Genomic DNA, 24,012 nt, shown 5'->3' with positions numbered 1-24,012 from the left:
TTCCTGAATTCTTCCAATTTTTTGTCTGTATTTTCTATGAATTTGTCTAGTTTTTCCTCATGTTTGTCAGCTTTTTGCCTCAGTTCTTGGAGAATTCCAAGTATTGGAGATTTGAATTCCCTATTGGGTAGTTCTAGTGCATTTTCTTCCACAGGAGAGTCATCTGGTGTTTTATTTTGGACGCCTACTGGAAAAATCCTGTCCAGTTTTTGTAAATGTTTTGATATTTTCTGCTGTTTTCAGGGCTTTCAGTAGTTATTTTTCTCATTTATTGATTGTAGATTTGTTTGTTTTGTCCCTTTTTTTTGAAAAAAGTTTGACTATGTCTGAGCAGGCAGACTGTGTGTTCTTTGTTGTTTCCTCATCTGTGCGCTCAATACTTTTCGCCTCCTTCTCCAACTAGCAGGGTCAGTCACTCAGATATGGTACAGCAGGGCAGGTCTAGCTGAAGAGGAGTTACTGGGAAGAGTTGTTTGTGGCACTTACTACAGCGACCAGAGTGGGTCGGTAATCAGTGCAGGGCAGGTTCCAGTAGACCATGCCTGCACTGCTTGGTGGTGTGATGTCAAGCGCACGGTGCAGGTAGGCAGGATGCAGTGGGGAGATGGTTATGTGTGGAGCTAACATGGATATGGGAGAGAGGAGAGAGGAGCAGGAGACAAAAAGCATACAAACAAACAAAAAAGAATGCTAGGGGAGCTTGCCGTTGGAATGGAGAGATGAGAGACTATGAAATGGAGAAAAACAGAAAGGGGACAAGGAAGAAATGAAAAGAATGAATAAATAAAAATCAGAAAAGTTAAAGAACCGCAAAGTTCCCAGGGATCCCACCGGTGCAGCTATGAGGTCTGGGGACGTCACCTTCAGGTGTTGCAGTACAGCCTGGCTAGAAGGCGTAGAGGTATACAATGCCTGGTATTCAGGGATCAGAAAGAGAAGGAAGATATAGAGAGACTAGAGACTAAGCAATGAAGAAAGACAAAAAGGGAAAACTAAACAAAATAAATTTTAAAAAAGATCAAGACAGGCCCCCAAAAAAGCAGGAAAAAAAAAAAAACAATGAAAAAAGAAATGCTCTCAGGGATCCCTCTGCACGTCTGTGGAAGCTGAAGGGGAGTTCCTTGTCACGCAGCTCCACCTGGCCAGAAAGGGCTCCCAACTCAAGAAAAGGAAAAGAAAACAGACAAACAATTCAAAACGAACAAATGAACAAAAGCCCCGGGATCCCACCGGCGCAGTAGCCCAGACCGGGAAGCAGCTCCACACTCGAATGGAGCTCCACAGCCCCTCAGGAAGAAGCAAACATAGCGTACGGAGCCAGACACTCAAGCAAAAGGAGGGGGAGACGGCAAGAGGCAAGCAAGAAATCAAAAGAAGCAGGAAAAAAAAAAAAGCAACACCAGCAGCCAACAAATGGCACTCAGAGAGCCATCAAGTGTGGGCTGGTGTTTCTGGACAACAGACTGTGTCTTCAGGAAGCAGAGGAGGCCGGTGCTCTGCAGCCCCTCAAGAAGAAGCAAAGGTGACCCATGGAGCCAGGCACTCGAGTAAAAGGAGGGGGAGGTGGTGAGAGGCAAGTGGGAAATCAAAAGAAGCAGAAAAAAAAAGCAACACTAGCAGCCAACAAACGGCACCCAGAGAGCCGCCTGCTTCGGTGTGTGGAATCCAAGCAGCCGGCACTTCCCGGTCAAGAGACCGTGGCTGCGGGAAGCAGAAGAGGCGGAGCAGGGGCGAAGAGGGGTGGGGGGTGGGAAAGTGCACATCGCAAATTATTGGTTGTTTTGTCTCCCGCCGGATGCCCCATGAGGCTGCTTTCTCATACCCCCGTTTGCTGGTCTCCGATAGGCGTCCAAGATGGTGGATCTGTGCTGCGTTAGCTGGTAGGGGACCTCTGCATGGATCTCTCCTCGCTCTCTGTTCTCTGTCAGTTTTCTCACTCCATTTGGTGCTTGGCTGAGTTCTTTATCTCTTCATTTGATGTTTTAGGGTTTCAAGATTGTTGTATTCTCTGTTCGGCTTAGTTTTTCGGATCTTTGCTGTGGAGGGACGGCATGGTGCTTCTGCCTAGAGTGCCATTTTGCCGGAACTCCTTTCTAGTAAGTTTTGAAATAAAAAATTGTAAGTCCTCCAATGTTGTTCTTCCTTTTTAAGATTGTTTTAGCTATTCTGAATTTGAATTTCCATATAGATTTTAGGATAAGCTAGTCAATTTTTGTAAAAAAAAAAAAAAACTCCACCCAGTCATGGCATTGATACAATTTTTTTGAATCTGTAGATCAATTCCAGGTGTATTACTATCTTAATAACATTTAGTCTTCAAAATCATGAACACAAATGTTTTTGCATTTATTTAGATTTTGTTTTTTTCAACACTGTTTTGTATTTTGTAGTGTACAAGTCTTACAGTGCTTTGTTTAAATTTCTTCCTAAGTAGTTAATTGTCTTTGATGCTATTGTAAATGAAATAGTTTTCTTAAATCCACTTTGGATTGTTCATTGCTTGTATATAGAAATATAATTAATTTTTGTAGACTGATCTTGTATCCTGTATCCTGGCTAATGAAAACAAGGGAAACCTCAGTGAGATGCATTGACACAATAGCTATAACAATAGACTCAAACATACAAAAAAAAAAAAAAAAAACAAGCTCTTTGCCTTTGAGTCAATTCTGACTCATAGCAACCCTATAGGACAGAGTAGAACTACTCCGTAGGGTTTCCAAGGAGTGCCTGGTGGATTCGAACTGCCGACTGTTTGGTTAGCAGCTGAACTCTTAACTATGCCACCAGGGATGGGACTTAAACCTAATCACTTCTGAGTAGAATAGACACAATGACATTCACAAGGGGAAGACAGATGCCAAGGAACACCAAGGATTGCCGAGGAATGCCAACAATCACTAACAGACACAAGAAACTAAGACAGAGTTTCACAGAAGGAATTGACATGGCCGAGATCCTGATTTTGAATTTAGCCTTCAGAACTGTAAGAAAATAAATATGTTTTTTTTAAAGTCACTCACTCATGGTATTTCTGTTTTAACAGCACTAGTATACTAAAACAGTAGTGTTCTCTACCAGGATACCTTTAGTACAGAAAAAATAAAAGTATAACTTGGAAGATTGCTCCTCAAAAGCTTATACACTACCTGATCGGATAAGTCAACCAAAATATAATAACTGAGAGTCATACTTTATGCTAACGTGGTGAGTCTTATTGGAGAAAGCCTCTCAATGTGCTAACCTCAGCATTCTGATGCATTAGTAACAGTATTTCAGTATCAGTTGTTAAGACAAAGGCTAACTCTAAACCCTAAGACCTATGGATAAAAAGATAGAGATTCCTTTCTAAGTGATACATGCTGACTTATGTAAAATGTCATGATTTTTCTACCTGAAATCAAATGATTTTAAATATAATTTAGGTGAAAAACAAACTTTGAACAAAATCTGGGTATGAACACTGAACAATCTCTAAATCTCTAAACAGGACAACAAAGGCAGAATTTATTTTAAAATATTTAATAGGTTTCAAATATGTAAATTCATAATATCTACACATCCACAAAGTAAAGAAATGTAATGATCCCACATGTGCTTGAACCCTGGGTTGATGGCTTGGTAGAAGGTAAGACTGTGAGAGATGATCCAGAAAGGGCAGACAGGAAGCAAGTTATGCAGGACCCGAAAATATTAAGTAGAAAATAACTGTAGAAGAAAGAGTTTTCTTTGCTTTGTTTACATGAGAAGTTTTAAAATTTATTTTTTTTAGCCCCCCTAAAAAAAGAAAACTTTCTTTAACTGAAATTTTTCATGAGACCTCACTTTAATAGACAGATAAAAATAAGTCACTCTGAAACAGAAACAGGGCTCGAGGTCCTGTGTCCTTGGATTTTCTTTGTTCATTTACTCTACTCACCTACCCTGAGATTCCTCCAGAGAAACATTATCTCCTCAGAGAGCAGAAATATCCTGTTTCACATTGCAAATTATCCAGTAATTTAGACCTCCAAACCAGGGCTCTCAATTACTTTCTGTTTTCTAGATTTCACTTTTGCAAGAAAGATTCAACATGTAAGACATTAAACTGATCTCAGAGGTAAGTTCAGAATGAAAAAATTTCTCGGAATTTTTTTGGTTCAGATTATGTAAGATTTATTAGGATAAGATTGGGGGGAATCTTTCAGCTCTTCCTTAAAAGACCATACTTTTATGCAAATAATGTGCATGTTATATGTTTTTGTTATTTTTTTTGCCAACGGTGCCCTCCCCACTACCCAGATATTTTTGTAAGCATGTTAACTTTAAATTTTTTTCCTAAATGTGTTATGCTAGTTGTATAAAATTAGCACAGCATGCTTACAAAAATACTTCTCAAGGGTGCAGTTGACAAAAACACATATAGCATATGCGTTATTTGCATAAAAATATGGTAAGTTTGTTCTCTTTTTTATGTTCTCCTGTGTCCCTCTAATTGTTTATATCATCACATATATGCTATTTTATGTAATTAAAAAAAATTACCAGTCACCCCTTCTAAACTATAGGCTTCTTAAGAGAAGAAACTGTACATTTCTTTTCATTTATCTAGAACTTCATACAGTGATTTATATGTATAGCTGCTTCATGTATAAGTGTTTAGCAAATGAATAACATTAGTAGGATATACAGTTTGAGTTCTGAATTTTTTAGCCAATTAGTAGACTTCTATTAAAGATCTGATACCTGTAAGACACTTGACTATTTAATGACCTTATTCTCTTCCATGAAGATGTATCAAAAGTCACAAGCTTATTTTATGATGCTTTTGGGAGAAGAGCTGTCGCACTTGGGGTAAGACCAATAAAAGCTGTCAGACAACAAACGAGTTTTCAGAAAAATCTAGTAGAGCTTTCTGAGACCTATATATGTGGCTTTGTATTGGATAGCTGAAGAATTACCAGCTTTGCTTGACCCTTGCCCTTAATTTTAAGACTTGGGTCCCTCTTTGAAAGGACTTCCAGGGCTTCTTCAGGGAGTTGACCATTAATGACTATATTGGCAGCCAAGAATTGCCCTTTGTGAAGCGAGTGGGTGCTGGCCCTGAAAGTGCAGAGACGTGGCCCGGGAGAGTGGGGCCTGCAGTTAGCTTGGGACGTTTGACCTCTGTTTGCACCCGAGGCGCCTCCAAACAGGTCACGTCTCTTGCCCCGGGTCACCCAGAGGGTGAGGACAGACTGCTGGCTTGACTTCAGCTTGGTTGTCCCTCTACCTTCACAGAAGAGAGCGAGGATTCCATAAAGTGCAGCCAAGGGTCTTTGCTGTGCAGTTGATTTCCACGGGCCTCTGAACCAGGCCTTGGCGTCCACCAGGCGGTTCCCTCCCTGACTTTGTGCCCAAACCCCCATCTTGCGAGTCCTTTCCTGCTTGCTTGCTGAATGCAGGTGGTCATGTTACAAAAGAACTAAGTGTTTGCAAACGTTGATGCCTAAGGTAGAGGTCAGGGGGTGCGGTTGGACGTGGTGTGTGTATAAAGCAGCCCAGGTCCCCGCATGCCTCTCAGGACCTCATCTGACTCATCAAGAACGCAAGGGATTTGGATTAGATAATTTCTAAGAGTTCATTTCTCACTTTGCAATTACATAAATGAGGGCACAAATCCAGCTGGCATGAGCTGGGACAACACAGGGCAGGGCTGATTGTTCTGAACTTTGGTCAATGGCCCCACATTTCTCCCAGTGAGTTAGGAGGGACCCCTGGAGTCATGCAAACTGAACGTATCCATCACCTCCCAAAACATCCTTGTGCCCCTTTATAATCCCTTTCCCTCCCCCACAACCGTTGTCATTTTAGAGTGTTTCTGTCACTATAGACTGATTTACAAAGTCTAGAATTTTATATAAATGGAAATACAGATTTCTGGGTTTCATGGAGGTGGGACCCACCCAGGCCATTGCCCTGAAGAGATCTTTTGAACCTTGAGCAGACTAGTCTTCTAAACGTCCCCTTTAAGTCCAACAATAGTTTTGCTAATTAATAAAGACAATTTTGACTTGGGCATTGTGCTCTTTGAAGAATTATCTATATGCAGTCAGTTTTGAGAAACAAACTCTAAGGTTGGGCTGGAAGCTGTGTTTTAGGGTAAATTGTTATGAAAATACTGTTCAGGCCTGTTTCCATGGGGTATAAGAATCTTTGGACATTCTCTTATCTTTGGGACACTTTGCCTCTTTAGTCTGAAGTGTGTGTCTGATTTGCAAACGTGATTTAGTGGTTAAAAGTTCAGCTGCTAACCAAAAGCTCATCAGTTTGAATCCACCAGCTGCTCCTTGGAAACCCTATGTTGCAGTTCTACTCTGTCCTATAGAGTCACTATGATCTGGAATCAACTAGACAGCAGTGGTTTGTTTTTTGTTTTTCATGTTAAATAAGCTTCAAATCAATTTATATTATTGGTTTAATATGATTTTTGTTTTAACACAATATGTACTCTGATTTCTGTCATGCAGCATAATTATTTTGCGATTCATTTATATCAATAATTTGCTCCTTTTTATTGCTGAGTAGTATTTCATTGTATGAATTACACTCCAATTTGTTCGTTCATCATTCACCTGTTGAATATTTAACCTGTTTCTGGTTTTGGTCTATTACAAATAAAGCTATGTAAAAACAAAAAAAAAAGAATTGCCCTTTGCTTAACAAATTATTGGAAGGTTGATCTCATTCAACCCTTATTGATTTAACCCTTATAGATTCTAAACCAAATTAGAAGGCAAGCCACCCAAATGATTTCCTAGAACAGCAACTTATAATAGTATTAAATCATCTTCAGAAATATAAAATTATGGGTAAAACATTATCTTTTACCAGACTCAAAGTCTTTTCAGGAGTTCAATTAAAAAAAAAATCATTGTGATAAATTGTCTGGGTTAATGTGTGCTCAGATTTGTAAGTAAACACTGAAAAATATTTAAGTAGGAAGAGTTTAACAGTTTTCAAAATAATTAACTATTTTGGCATACCCTGTCTGTACAGTATCTTTGTCAATATATGTCATAGATTGATTGAACAGGAAATAAATGTATTTTCTAGTTGCAAAATTAACAAGTATTCATTTTATATGTATTAGCTGAGTATTTGTCCAGCACAAACTGTTTGTCTGTCATGCTGACCCGACTCTCATGCTTCTTACATTGTGGGGGAAGGAGACATAAAATAAACCAGTAACAAAGAAATGGATAGGAAAGTGTGGAATGGAAAGAAATTTCAACAAAAACGTATCTGTTATGTGTTAACTTTGCAGGATAGATAGTAATGAAGACAGGCATTCAGAGTGAGGACAGATTGCTTTGACCAAACGCAGTTGAATTTTGAAAGAAAATATCAAGAAAAATAGAGAATAAGAGTTGGTATTTTTAAAAAAGGAAAGGATTTTAGTTAAGTGGGACATAAAATATTGATTCTTTAAGTTGAGAAGAGCTTGTGCACTGAACTTGTGCCCACCACCTACGTAACAAATAATATACTTACAACTGGTTGGAGTTAAGTAAAATGCAGAGAAAGTGGAGTAATGGAATTTTTAAAGAATCATACAAAAGTGAAAAATGTATACTTCAATAATGACAAAAAATGCATACAGTTTCAGAAATGCATAAGACAGCCTAAGGGATAAGACCATGGGTTATGAACTAGCACTACATACAGTAGAATTAATAAGTAACTTTGGTACAATACCTGTCAGGTTCAGGCTCTAAAAATTATATGTTAAAGGTATTTTGTTTTACATTATTTGTAATAGAAAATAAGAGTAATTATGAAATCATTAAAAACTTGCCAAAATGTCATGATGACTTTGTAAATGTTGCTAAGATTTAGAATAAAATGTTTATGTCTTCCAAAATATATCTGAGTAAAATATAACATGATATTCTTCTTCAAATTTGTACTGATATCTATGATTGATGCAAAAGGCAGCACAGGGTGCGTAAATGTTAATTTAGAGAGGGATAATTTTGTCCAGTATATGATGTGCTTTACTGCATTCAGGTAAATATAAAATACAGATATAGAAATTCATCTGCACTCTCCCAGCATGCTCAGAGGTTCTAGCCACAAACTTTCCTAGAATTTACCCTTTGAAGAATTTTTAATTAATTTTTCTTGGCAAGATAAACATCTTTTGAGACGTTACATAAGATTGAAATATTCCTATTAAGTATAACCATTCAAGCCAAATCAGGTTTTAGATTTGCATCCCAAATGATTTTCATTTCTTAGATTTAAATCCCCTAAACATCACTTTAAAATTAATACAGCTGTGATTACTACATAGTATGATTAAAAACCCATAATTATAGTTGGAAATTCAATCCATTTTAAAGACAAATCCCATCCCATTCATTTTACCTTGTCATCTGCTAAGGGTTAGAATTTCATCTTGAGAAATTTAGATGCTTTGGAAATAACTGATGCAAATAATTTTCATCATTTTCAATTAAATAATTTAAATTTTATGTGTAACACAGTTTATGTGTTCGTTCAATCCCCTCTTCAATGTTGACATTTTCCTTTTTTGCATTTTAAAAAATTATTGTGTAAAATTCAATAAATGTTTCTTTGGGTGGGAGTTTTTATTGGACAACATCTTAATTAATTGTCCTTCAGCATTTGGGTCAATGAATGAGAAGAAACAACTTTAGAGTTCTACGCTCTCCTCTCTTAATTCCACTACTCTAATTTTCAAATTTTAGTGCACAAAAGTATTACGTGAGGTGATTGTTAAAATTTTAGTTTTTCAAACACAACTCTCAAGCATTCTTATTTAATAGGCCTGTTATGGATCATGTTAACTGCTTGACTGCTAACTGAAAGGCTGACATTTCGAACCCACTCACAGGGTCTGCAGAAGAAAGACCTGGTGATATGCCTTCATAAAGATTAAAAAAAGAAAGTTTCCATCGAGTCGATTCTGACTCCTAACGACCGACTAAGACCAAGGAAACAAGAAAGAATACCGAGGTCGCAAGGAAAGTATTAGCCCAACAGACAGAAAAGGCCACATAAACCAGAGACTGCATCAGCCTGAGACCAGAAGAACTAGATGGTGCCCGGCTACCACCAATGACTCCCCTGACAGGGAACACAACAGAGAGTCCTTGATGGAGCAGGAGAAAAGTGGAGTGCAGAACACAAATTCTAGTCAAAAGACCAGACTTAATGGTCTGACTGAGACTGGAGGAACCCCAGAAGGCATGGCCCCCAGGCTCTCATCAACCCAGAACTAAAACCATTCCCGAGGCCAACTCTTCAGACAAAGATTAGACTGGACTATGGGACATCAAATGATACTTATGAAGAGTGTGCTTCTTAGTCCAAGTAGATACATGAGACTAAATGGGCAGCTCCTGTGCAGAGGTGAGATGAGAAGGCAGAGAGGATCAGGAGCTGTTTGAATAGACACGGGAAATCAGGGGTGGAAAGAAGGAGTGTGCTGTCACAGTATAGGGAGAGCAATTAGGGTCACATAACAATATATGTATAAATTTTTATATAGAGACTAACTTCAATTGTAAACTTTCACTTAAAGTACAACAATAAAAGAAAAAATAAAAACCCAGTGGGACAGTTTACTCTGTAATGTAGTGTCACTATGAGTTAGAACTGACTCGACGGCTCCTAACAACAACAACAACATTAATATGGACCAGGAAACTGCGTTTAACAAACTCCTCAAGTAATTCTGGCACAGACAACCTCACTGACAAGCATCTTCCTTTTCCATAATCAGTGAGGTTTATGTAAATATTTCTTGTTTTCTGGCCTCACATATTTTAATTTACTATAATGGACCATGGATCAATTCAGTAATTATCTAAAATTTTAAATGTATGGTCCTCTTGAGTAAAAAATAAATAATCTAATTAATTAAAAATATATGTATATATATATATATGTACACTTGTTGTTGTTAGATGCCATCGAGTTGGTTCTGACTCATAGAGACCTTATGTACAACAGAAGGAAGCAGTGCCCCATCCTGTGCCATACTCATAATTGTTGTTATGCTTGAGCCCATTGTTGCAGCCACTGTATCAATCCATCTCATTGAGTGTCTTCCTCTTTTTCGCACACCCTCTGCTTTACCTTCTCCAAGAACTTATCCCTCCTGATAACATGTCCAAAGTATCTGAGAAGTAGTCTCACCATCTTTGCTTCTAAGGAGCATTCTAGCTGTACTTTTTCCAAGACAGATATGCTCCTTCTTCTGGCAGGTCATGGTATATTCAATATTCTTCACCAACATCATAATTCAAAGGCATCAATTCTTCTTCAGTCTTCCTTATTCATTGTGGCACAGTGGTTAAAGCGATCAACTGATAACTGAAAGGTGGGAAATTTGAAACCATTAACAGCTCCACGGGAGAAAGATATGGCAGTCTGCTTCTGTAGAGGTTTACAGCCTTGGAAACCCTATGGGGTCACTGTAAGTCATAAACGACTTGATGGCAGTGGATTTGGTTTATATATATACATGTATATATGTGTGTGTGTGTGTGTTCTAAACAAAATGAGATTAGTTTCCTACAATTGCAAGATTAGACAAGTCATATTGCCATTATAATAAATAACATGGAGCTTGGTAATAATTATTTTACTTCTTTTATAATGTCATACCAACACATCATTTATATATTTACCTCATTGTTAATCAATTAGATTTTGGCCACATCTCAACCATATCAGACAAACATTAATCTCTGAATCATGCCTTAATTTCCCTTTACTTAATCCAATACAGTTTAAAATAAACAAGTAGTTGTTGATATGTGTGTACTAGACATTAAGAGAAATACAGCCATTTGTAAGGAATGAACACAACCTTCTAGAGTTACATATTTACAGTCTAATATCTCCAAAGAAATATAATTGGACCAAGCAATCTTACCTCCTCAATCAACACTAATAGACAATAAACTAACCTACATATGAAAAGGCTCACAGCTCTGTCTACATCTGACCTTAGGTGTTGTTTTCCTTAGTTGTATAGTTCTTGTAACTTGTGCCTTATTTGGCCCATTTTGAATGAATACATTTATGCCTTTCTCTCCTGTTTAAGGCAATTGTTAGGGAATGAATTTTGTCTTCCAAAAAGCTATGTTGAAGTCCTAACTCCTAGCGTCTGTGAATGTGACCTTGTTTGGAAATAGGGTGTTTGAAGATGTTACCAGTTAACATGATGTCATACCAGAGTAGAGTGGCTCCTAATCCAGTCTGAATGCTGTTCTTATAAAAGAGAACAGACACAGAGAGACACATTGGGGTGAAGGAGGAAGAGGGAAGAGCTATGTGAAGAAGGTAGCTACAAGCCAAGGAACACAAAGAAACTCTTGGGGCCACCAAAAGCTGGAAGTGACAAGGGAAGATATTCCCCTAGACCATGCCCTACCATGCCTGGAGTTCAGAGTCCTAGCCTCCAGAACTGTCACACAATAAATTTCTATTCTTATAATCCACCCAATTTATGGTACATAGTTACAGCAGCCCTAGGGGACTAAGACAACAATAGCACTCTTTCAAACTCGGGCACACTTGCCCAGTAATGTAAGACTCACTGTTGTTCTTGTCAGTCATGTCCTATGACACTTGCTCTCTTAGGTACAGGTACAGAGTTTTGATAGCTGTGAACTGATTTTTTGTAGCAGAGATTCTGGATCTTCATCTCATTTCTGCTGTCTCCCAAGATGATAGCACAATGTGTACAACCTCTGGAATAAGATATTCAATTTCTAGTAAATCATATGTTTACTGAAAGACTTTAAGGAAGTCACTAAACCTCGCTTGAAGATTTATGTTCCCACTTTTCTAACAAAGATAATAACTTCAGCATGCTCTTGCTCTAAGGAATAAATTACCTAATGCCTAGTCAAAACCCTAGCATAGAATGTGCTCAATAAAAGTTAATTTCTTGAGACTTCAGCTTCTTTGAAGATAAGAGTGTATATAATTTCCTCTATTTCTCCCTCTAAGTAAAACTAAAAAGCTAAGTCATTATCTATACGAAACAAACAAAAGATTACTCTGAGAGTTCAAGAGTAGAAGGCAGGCTGATTAGGAATTTAGGGATCCAAGAAAAAAACACATTGATGAATTCCTTGCATTTTCCTTTGGCCCTATATATAACAGATTGGAAGCTGGCAACCCAGCAATGATAATAAGCTTAGATGAAAAGCCCTAACAAAATTATGTTATCTCTATCCAAAAGATCTGGAAAGGGGCAGTCTAGTATGACAGAAAATAACCCAAATCTACCTAAAGCAATATATAGATTGATCCAATGTAATACTCATCAAAATTCAAATAATCTTCTTTGCAGAAATGGAGAACTCAATCCTTAAATTTATGTGAAACTGCAAAGGGCTCCAAATAGCCAAAGTAGTCTTGAAAAAGAAGACCAAGGCAGGACTCACACTTTCTGATTTCAAAATATAAAGCTATAGTAATCAAAACAGTCTGGTACCGTGTAATGATAGACATATAGACCAATGGAATAGAATTTAAAGTCCAGAAATAAACTCGTACATCTATGGTTAATTGATTTTTAACATCCAATGGGTGAAAGAACAGTGTCTCTAATAAATGGTACTGGGACAACTGGATTTCCACATGCAGAAAATAAGCCTGAACCCATACCTCAAACCACACACAAAATCTAACTCAAAATGGATCAAAGACCTAAATCTAAGAACTAAAACTATAAAACTCTTAGAAGAAAATATAGCGGTAATGCTTCAGCGCTTAATTTCTAACAGGATTCTTAGACATGACACTGAAGCATGAGCACCAAAGACAAAATCGATAAATGAAACCTCATCAAAATAAAAAAAAAAAAAAAAACTTTTGTTCATCAGTAAATGGACAAACAACTTGAATATACATTTCTCCTAAGAAGATATACAATGGATAGCACACACACAAAAAGATGCTCAACGTCATTAGTCATTAGGGAAATGCGTTTCAAAACCACAACAAAATATCACTTCATTCCTACTAAGATAGCTATAATTAAAAAAAGGAAATCAATAGGTGTTGGTGAGGATGTAGAAAAATAGGAATGCTCATCCATTGCTGGTGGGATTGTAAAATTGGTAGTTCCTCAAGAAGTTAAGCATAGAATTACCATATGAGCTAGCTATTCCACTCCTAGTCATATACCAAAAAAAATTCAAAGTAGGAACGCAAACAAATACTTGTACACCAATGTTCATTGTAGCACTATTCAAAATAGCCAAAAAGTTGAAACAGCCTAAATTTCCATCAACAAATGATTGGATAAACAAACGTGGTGTGTGCATACAATGGAATATTACTCAGCCATGAAAAGAAATAAAGCCTGATACATGTTACAACATGGGTGAACCTTGAGAACATAACGCTGAAGGAAATAAGTCTTATAATGTATGATCTCTCTATATGAACTGTATAGAATTAGGCAACTGTGTAGAGAACAAAATTCATTAGTCATTACTGAAGCAGATGGGAAGGAAGGGAAAAGGGGGACTGAATACTTAGGAAATACTGAGCTTCTGTTAAGGGCAAAGGTATCATTTTGGAATGGATAAGAGTGATGGTTGAACAACATGATGAACATAACTAATGTCACACTTGAATATTGTTAAAATGTCAAATCATTGAATAATTGATATTAATATTTAAGAACTCTACCTCTAAAGTGGCAATTTTTTATGGTTGAAATTAAAACATTACATGAAGAATAACATTCATTGATGATACATTCTTACAGAAACAGTCTTGCAAATTGTAAATATTAAATGCAGTTGCATTATAAGAATGAATAAATGAATTAGTTCATGACTTAATTTTATTGGCCCCTTGTTATATCTTTACTCATGATAGAATTAAGCCATGATTTTTTTGGTGAGCAGAACCTTTGAGTTGGTGTGAAATGACCTTAATAGTAAAGATTTAAGAAAGGTTAAGACTAACAGCCTTGTGAATTTTTATAAATGTATAGGAATGTGCTCTGATTTTGAAAATAAATGATGTTTATTCCTTTTAAAATAGGAAACGTATTTTCCTTTAAAAAAATGAAAGGGGAATATAAATGAAACATAGGCATATGATGGAGAATTACATATAATCAAGATTTAAATAAGCAATTTTCTATTTTGATGGAATATCTAGCACAGGTTGATGTAAAGTAATGAAACATGTCAATTAAAATAATTCTGTGCGGGTACAAACAAATGCAGACAAAGTTCATCTTTCTTGTGCATGTTCAGATCAAAGAAATTAAATCTTTGAAAGCGATTATGTTTAGTGTGGAATATAAGACATTTTATCACTCCCTGTTAGAGTAAAACTTTCACATTTAAATACATAGCCCTATTTATTCTTGACTTTAGAGGAGGTATCTTCAAAATACATTATTATGTGATATACAAGATATTATTCTCTGATTGTCTATCAAAAATGAACCAAAGAACTTGAAGAATATGATTCCTCAGAAGCTGAATCTAGTAAAGAGAGAATGAATACAAGACAGCCCAAAGTATTCTATTCTTGTTCAAAGGTTAAAACCACCATTAAGGAATCTGAAGCACTTGAGGAACTTTGCCAAATTCATGCACTCCAAGTTTTTTTTGTCCCACCAAGGATGTCTCAGGGAGCAGGAGTGGGAGTAGGAGAAAGTTATGTATTTTGTAAAACTACCCTCAATGATTTTCTATGGCCCTATCAATCCGTATTCAAGATTAATTAGATTAACAGGATATAGGAAATATTCTTGAATAACCACAATAGGTCTGTGTGCGCATTCAAGTGTACAATTCAATATTTTTAGTATACTCACATAGTTAGTTGTGTAACCATCAACACAAATTTAGAACTTTTCCATCACTCCTCTCCCAAAAAATCCAATACCCATTGGCAGTTGCTCCCCATTTTCCCACACCAATCCAGCCCTAGACAACCACTAACTGATATTTGCCTATTCTGGATAGTTCATATAATTGAACTCATACAATGTGTGGTCTTTTGTAACTGTTTCTTTCACTTAACATAAAGTTTGCAAAGATCAAGTTTCATCCACTTTGTGACATGCAGCAGCACTGACCTTGTTCAGAAGTAAGGAAACGTGTGACTCTAGCAGGAATTACAGGGAAAAAAAAATGAAGAGAAGATAGAAAGCGCATCATAGTGAATACATGTTTGTGATATATCATTAATTTTAAAACTAGGGCTATGGAATGGAAAACAGTCCAGGCCCATTACTGATAATGTATTTCCCATACACTAACACTACACATATCTGCACACAAACTCATACACACTCACCTAACTAACTGTGCATGAACCAGGAAGGATGGAGTGTTCTGATATCTGGTTGTACTTCCTCCTCAATAAGCATCTAGCAACAGTTCTTAGCCAGAAAGTAATAATAGTCTGGGATCTTGGGTTTGTGGTTGTTCTGATGACCAGGTTAAATATGAAGGACTGGTGGTGTTCTCTGTTCTGTGATGTAAAGTGAGTTTTAAACAACTTCGAAGACAATAATACATGAAAAGATGTTTTACTTCAGTGTTAATAAAAATGCAAATTACTGCAAAATATTAATATTCACCTATTAGTATCACAAATAAAAAAAGAATAACAAGGATAGTTGGTGCCTGATTGGGGGAAACATACATCTCCTGGCAATATATGCTGAAACAAACTATTTAGAAGTTATTTTAACACTATGTATTGAAGTCTTAATATATGCACAATGTTTAATCCAGAAATTTAAACTTTAAAAAATTTGTACCAAGGAAATATAAGATGATATATATGTGTGTCTCTGTGTGTGTACGTCATTCATTTGAGACTTCCAATAATAAAACAATAGAAATAATAAATATCCAGTATTAGGGAAATGATTGATTCAACTAACCAATAAATATTATATAATTATTTAAATCAGAACATTTATTCGCATGGAAATGTCTTCATGAGATATTGCGAACTGTAAACATAGGAACCCTGGTGATGTAGTGATTAAAGGCTCAGCTGCTAACCATAAGGTAGGCAGTTCGGACCCACCAGCTAGTCCGAGAGAGAACGATGTGATAGTCTGCTTCCGTAAAGATTTACAGCCTGGGAAACCCTGTGAGGTTGTTCTACTCTGTCCTACAGGGTCACTATAAGTTGGAATCAACTTGACAGCAATGGGTTTTAAATATAGAACTAGAAACATAGCACACAATATACTAATTTATAAATATTCTTATTATGCCATGGTTAAGCACATGAATACTAACTGAAATACTGGTGGTTCAATATACCCCAGGGTGCCTCAAAAGAAAGTCCTGATGATCTACTTCTGAAAGATCAGAGCCATTAAAAACTCTATGTAGGACAGTTTTACTCTGAAACACGTTGGGTTGCCGTTAGTGAGAATCAACCTAATGGCAACTGGTTACTGTTTTTTTTTTTTTTTTTCTAGCAATCAAGCACATTAGCCTTTTGTACTAGCCAGAGACCCCTTCTTATTACTATAGTGTATTGATAATCTATCACTTATAGTCTATTAACAGTAAATATGATTTATATTACATATTACACACATATACATAGTTTTAGTTTTCTATTGTTGCATAGCAAATTACCACCAAATTTAACAACTTAAAACAACACACATTTTTTAATCTCACAGTTTCTTTGAGGAAGGAATCTGAGTTGGGTCCTCTGCTCATGGTCTCATGGGCTGCAGTTAGGTGCTGACCAGTTTGTGTTCCTTCCTGGAACTAAGGGTTCTCTTCCAAGCTCATTCAGTTTATTAGCAGAATTCAGTTCCTTGGAGTTGGAGGACTGGGACTCTCATTTCCTAGAAGCTGCCTGCAGTCCCCTGCCACATAGTCCCGTATCATGGGAGTGACGACCTCATCATCTTTGCCATATTCTATTGACTAGAGGGAAACCATGGGTTTTGTCTGCAATCAAGATAGGAGATTATACAAGGGTATGACTCGTACATACATACATATACACATGCATGCATGTGCACATACATATATAGTGAATAAAGGGTTTATAGGTAATAATTTATTTTTCCTTGGGGCTTTTTTGTGTTTAGCAAGTGTACTATATTGATCATATATTGCTTTATAAACTAATAAGTTTATGAATAAATAAAACTGCTGGCAGGGCCAGAGTACAAACCGAAAGTATTATCTTCACCTGTTTCATAGTTATGTCCCAGACCTGCCCTGTCTGTGTCCTCCTGTGGGTCCAGTATGCATAATATCCTGATCCTCAGCTCTTTAGGCCATAACTGCAAATGGAAAGGTGACAATATCATCGCAGTTACTTTTTCTACAGATGAGTGAGCTCTCAGAGGCCTACTGGTTTTTCTCAAATCTCAAGACTACTTATAACAGTATAGACCATATGTCTGGTACCCTAGATATTGCTGGACTCTCTCCCTGGGTTTTATTATCTATGGAGATTGTGAGTTTTATATATTGGTTAATAGTTGATTACTCCATCTATGATTTTGATAAATTCATGTCGTTCATAGAAACATTAATAGTGTAAGCTCTTTTTCTTTCTTACTCAAAAAAAGCTACAAAATTTTAAAAAAATTGGAAAATGACATATAAAATGAGAGTTGAGTATGCGATTCTGAAGTCTGAGAGCAAGTTGAGATAGAGGCAAACCCCTCTCCCAAAGCTGATTAATCATTTATTCATATAATGTCTGACTACTCATCATCCCTAAGATACAGGGACCGTGTGTGTTTTATTTCCTACTTCTCCAGAGCTTAAAATGGTATCTGGGAGATACAAACCAAAACCAAACCTGTTGCCATTGAATCAATTCCAACTCATAGTAATTCTATAGGACAAAGTAGACCTGCCCCGTAGGGTTTCCAAGGAGTGGCTGGTGAATTTGAACTTTTGAACCTTTTGGCTAACGGCCTGAGCTCTTAACCATTGTGCCACCAAGGCTCCATCTGGGAGACAGTAGGTGCTTAATAAATGTTTGTTGAATGACACAATGAAAGGAAGCTGATACTGAAGTCCATAACCCATCCTCCCTGTTAAAACAGATTGAAAATAGTCTTATAAGCATTTCTAAAATGATGTGCCATTCATTCACTGGATAGAACATAATAAAAAAATAGTAAAACTATACCACCATATATATATATGTATATGGAGCCCTGGTGGCATAGTAGTTAAGTGTTCAGCTGCTAAACCAAAAGGTCGGCAGTTGGAACCTACCAGCCACAGCATGTGAGAACGATGTGGCAGTCACTTCCATAAAAGATTTATAGCCTTGGAAACCCTATGGGGCAGTTCTACTCTGTCCTATAGCGTCGCTATGAGTCAGAATCGACTCAACAACAACAGGTTATTAGACATTTAATAATTTGCTATTTAGAATGAGAAAAAAAAAAAATATCAGAACCACAATTAGACTGAATATATCCAAAGCCATTTCTGAAGACTCTATAAGCATTTGCTGCATGACAGGCAGATTGCTAAGTGCTAAGTATACAAAGATGAGTAAGATATACCTGCCACTGCTAGATGATCTTCACTGCTAACATACACGCTCTTAAAGCAATTAAATAAAATTAAGTAGAAATAAAGTAAAAAAAAAAGACATCCAGTCTTCAGTTTCATATAGCTATTTAGAATAATCATAAAGTTTTAGATATCTTCTATTTCCAAACTGTGATTTTCATGTGAAGACACGAAAAATGAAAAAAGAGAAAACACTCGTCTATTCTCTTTTTCGGAGAATGGCATCCCTCAGAGTACGCTGAACCATCCCATTCTCTATTCTACTCTCTCTCACTCCCAGCCACCTCTGTATCTAAATACTGCTGCTTTTCTATTACCATTCATTCAAAAATCCTTCTTTGCTGATTGCCTATGCCTTTTGGCTAATACAGGCTGCTTTATTTCTTCAACTGCAGTATTTTCATGCCTCCTAAATGGTCATCTCACCTCCAGTCTTTCTCCCTAATAACCCGTTCCTCAAACAGCAAGTACTGCTTTTCTGAGGTAGTGGTGGATCCCAATACTCTACTGCTTAAATGTTTTAAGTACAGATAATTTTTTTAAAAAAAATAGCCTTTGTTTATTCTTCTCTGTTTAAGGGTAATGTCTAAGTTCTTTCTCACGGCACTTAAGATCCTAACCTTCATTCATTCACTCATAAATTACTCAACAAACATTTAAAGGCTACTGTGTGTTTGCACTAGAGATGTGGCAGTTAACAACTTCGACCTCTCCCAGCCCTCAGAGAATTACAATCTAGTGGAACAGCTCTCAATGCAGGAACACATTAGCCTCTCAAACCACCTCAGCTTCTAGCATTCTGGTTCACTTTCAAAATCCCCTCCTCTCATTTTCCTCAACATATATGTACTAGATTTGAACACTGGTGGCCTAGTGGTTAAGTGCTATGTCTGTTAACCAAAGGGTCGGCAGGTCAAGTCCACCAGGAGCTTCTTGGAAACTCTATGGGGCAGTTCTACTCTGTCCTATAGGATCGCTATAAGTCTGAATTGACTCTACGGCAACGTTTTTTTTTTTTTTTAATACTTTTTAAGGAAACGCTGGTGGCATAGATGTTAAGTGCTACAGCTGCTGTTCTAACCGCTATGATTCAGAACCGACTCAACGGCAACAGGCTGTTATAATTTTTAGTGTCCTGAAAATGACATGTTATTTCATACCTCTATGCTTTTCCTTTTCCTGTGTGCAGAATATTCTCCCTCCATCTGTTCTCTACCAGACAAAGTTCTACTCTTTAAAATGTCTGTTATACTTCCTGTAATTGAATTAAAGCTAGATCTCAAGGTATTCTCCAGTTGGCACAATGAAAAACATCTCAAGGGCAAGTGTCTGAAATACAATTAGTTATTGACTTATGTTTCTTATATTGAGTTTCCTGTGTGGACAAACCAAGGGTATACCCCAGACAGCTTTCAAATACGCTGCTCCAGTTTATTGTCTTATTTTCTGAGAAATAATTTTTCCTGCAGGAGTTACTTAAAATAATGATGACAAATAGCTGGAAGTAAAATTATAACTTGATACTTGCTTAAAATTTATATTCCTATTAAAAATATATAAAAATCAAATACAAAAATAAAAAATATCTTTTAAAAAGTAAAAGAAAATATAGGTTAATCTTTATATGGAACCAGTGGTAGTGAATGGCATTTTGAATCACAAAAAGGCATAGTTTTATAAAAAGAAAAAAAAAATCAGGCAAAAAGGATCAGTGTATTTGACTATACTAAAATTTTTGATATTTCTGTCTGTCAAACAAATATAAAGATAAAAGATCAAAATTTTTAAAATTATTTGCCCATCAAAATTAATCAATATTCGTGAGGTATTGTCAGAATGCCTCTAAAGTCTTCAGGTGGCATTTCATTCCTCAATGCCTTTCCCAGCAAGACCTGACCATTACACACAACTCCATTGCTTGAACAAGCATGTGGCATTTTATATGGCACCACAAACCTTTGGGTGAGTTTATTATTATTTTTTGCATACCATCCTTTCTGACCTTAGATTCAACATTGTGAAAACCACCAATGTTTATATCAGTAAATACTGACTAATTAAAAAAAAGGAAAAAAAACCTATTGCTGTCGAGTCGATCCCAACTCATAGCAACCCTATATAGAGGAATTAGAAAAAAAAAGGATTGATGCCTTTGACTTGTGGTGTTGGTGAAGAATATTGAATATACCATGCACTGCCAAAAGAATGAACAAATCTGTCTTGGAAGACGTACAACAAGAATGCTCCTTATAAGCAAAGATGACAAGATTACATCTCACATACTTTGGACACATTATCAGGAGGAATCAGTCCCTAGAGAGGGACATTATGCTTGGTAAAGTAGAGGGTCATCGAAAAAGAGGAAGGCCCTTAACAAGATGGATTGACACAGTGGCTGCAACAACGGGCTCAAGCACAACAACGATTGTGAGGATGCTGCAAGACCGGGCAGTGTTTTGTTCTGTTGTACATAAGGTCTCTATGAGTTGGAACTGACTCGATGGCACCTAACAACAGCAAATAGAGGAATGGATATATGAATGAATGGGTGGATGGATGAATGTCGTTTTTCTGATACCAAGACTCCCAAACTTATGTTTTTGATGCCTTACCCGCCCTCCATATCCAATGTAGGACTCAAATTCTGATTTTATTCCCTGAAAACGCTTATATTCCAGGACCCTGACTTACTGTAATTCCATTGCAAATGGTACATACCTATTTTGGTCTCATTATTCTCTTTCCTTGGGACTAAAACTCTAGCTAAACCTCTGCCCTCAGAATCTATGACTTTTCTGTCTAGAGAGAATGATTTCGTGTGATGATCATCCACCTTCATGTTGATCTGGATTTCTTGCTGCTTTCCTTTAATTATGTTTGAAATGCCACTGACTCATCTTAGACTCTGATATCCAGTGATAGCTTTAGCGACATCTGGTTTTGACTGCCTTTCTCGAATCCTACTTGGGCATCACTTGTTATGGATGTCTGTCAATAAGTAGAAGCACAATAATCTGTAATAGGATAAAAGTAGTACCCCAATTTGAATAGAGTAAGACTTCTCAAGGTAGAAGTCATGCTACTATCAATGGGATCCTTGGTGAGACCTAGAATGAAGTGGAATCTCATTCAGCTCCTTAAACACAGTACTGGTCTGAAAGCTGAAGTAGTTATACCAAGAGTTCAGGCAAGAATAATTGTGGAGATGTGGCTCCAGAGAGTTTACTATGGTAATTTGGGCAAAGGAAAAATTATCCCTGTCACGATTTTGCCTGTGAAGTCCTGATGGATCATCGCTTTTTCAAGTTACTTTGAACTACTTTCGTTAAAAATTATCAACATATAAGTATAAAATGGAAAGTTTTATTTTTATTTGTTGACCCATAAACCAGCAAAGTTCACTCACTGATGAAAGGAGCATAACAATTGAATTATTTCTTTAGTACATGAGTAGGGTGATTAGTTGTTGAAAGATGTAAGTACAAGTTTCTATTGTGTCAAAAGAAAAATTGCGTACTTTTAGAAATCTAGGTAAAGAATGTCCTTAGTATGCAGAATTCTCATCTTCTAGCTGTGGATTAGAGAAATGACGCTCTGTTCATCCCCTCATAATGCTGCCTTCTATTCTAACTTGATTGGAAAGTTAGTTTGTAATTTTTTTAACAGCATATTTGAGGATATTGATGGGATTTTTCAGGGTTCCATACGTCAAAACTTAAGAGTAACTCATTGAACTGTTTATTTTTTCCCACTTAACCATGAGAATTTATGCTCTGTTTTCAGCAAAAAAAGAAAAGATAAAACAACTTTTAAAAAACTTACAAGGTCTTTACAGCTGTCAAGAAGTATGACTTTTTGGCATGGCTACGAGAAAAGTCTTGGTTCCCTCTGTAGATTAACACTTCAGTATTACTTGTGTAGGGGTAGAGGACAGGGATAGAGTGTCACAAATTCTTAAATTCTTAATTTATCACAGGTCATGGCAGGGCATAGTCTGGCTGCCTGCAATGGTATAGGGTTGGGTAGAAAAGAGTTTAGGATTTAGAATGAGGCTTGGGGAGAGAAACTAAATTGCAAGTGGATGGACAACACCTATTTGGGGAGAATGTCTTGTCAAAATAAGAGGTGATAGTGCAGTGAAGCAGTGCCTCTCAGGGTACATGTTGTTAGAGCCTAACAACACAAGTCAGCAATACAACTACATCAAACATCATTCTTTTCTGCAAAGGAAAGAACTGTGCTTTATTCACCTGGGTGTCACCAGCAGCTAGCACAGTGGCTGGTACATGGTAAATCCTTAGACACTTTGCGGAAAATGATTACATGAATGCATAAATTTATACACAAATGAGCAAATGCATGTGTTCATTCTGCACAAATGAATTGTAAAATGAAAGAATAATTAAAAGTTCAGGTGAAGAAGCTGTCAGCATCATGAAGTTTGATCTACGTACATAAAGGGAGACTGGTGGGAATAGGGGAAAGTGTATTTTGTATGAGAGGGAGTGGGGAATTTCACAACTTACTAATTCAAAATTTTAAGAGCAGAAAATATAGGAGAATCAGAAAAGATGGCAAGATCAGAAATGATGATGTGATTGCAAGTATTAGAGTATTTTATTGGAGGCTGGTAAAAACATCCTGCCGACGGAAGAGATGGAACCTGGAGGCCGAGGAGAAACTTAGCTTATGAGTAAGGATCAAACAGCTTCAGGTGTCATGACTCGTATAGTTTGACATTTCCCATGTTTTTTTTAAGAGTGTAAGTCAAAAGTCATTAAGAAAGTTACTAAATAAGTAGTAGCACATTCAGAGAATGAAATATAATTAAAACAATGAAAATAAAGTGTTTGCAGTAAATTTTTCAATTATTTATGAAATATGTAAAATTTATAAATTTGTAAAATTTATAAAGTTTGCAATGACTGCACTATAATCTGAAATACCCCAATCCAAAAATCTGACCTATGTAAAAAAAAAAAAGAAAAGAAATTTTAAGAGTGATTGGTTTTTTCAAAGTATCTTCTCTGACCACAATGCCATCAAGGTAGAAATTAACAATAGAAAGAGCAAGGAAAAAAAATCAATTACATGGAAACTGAATAATACCCTGCTCACACATCACTGGGTAATAGAAGAAAACAAAGATGGAATCAAGAAATTCCTAGAATCAAATGAGAATGAAAACACATCATACCAAAACCTTTCAGACACAGCAAAGGCAATCCTCAGAGGACAATTTATAACAAAAGATGCACATATCAAAAAGGAAGGAAGGGAAAAAATCAAAACATTAACTACAGAACTCAAACAAATAGAAAGAGAAAAGCAAAAAAAGCCCACAACCACTGGAAGAAAGGAAATAGTAAAGATAAGAGCAGAAATAAATGAAATAGAGAACAGAAAAACAATAGAAACAATCAACAAAACCAAAAGTTGGTTC

This window comes from Trichechus manatus, unplaced genomic scaffold, assembly GCF_000243295.1.
Source record: "Trichechus manatus latirostris isolate Lorelei unplaced genomic scaffold, TriManLat1.0 scaffold00208, whole genome shotgun sequence".
In the NCBI taxonomy this organism is placed as follows: Eukaryota; Metazoa; Chordata; class Mammalia; order Sirenia; family Trichechidae; genus Trichechus; species Trichechus manatus.
The sequence above is the reverse complement of the archived record's forward strand: the minus strand, read 5'-3'. Positions refer to the sequence as shown.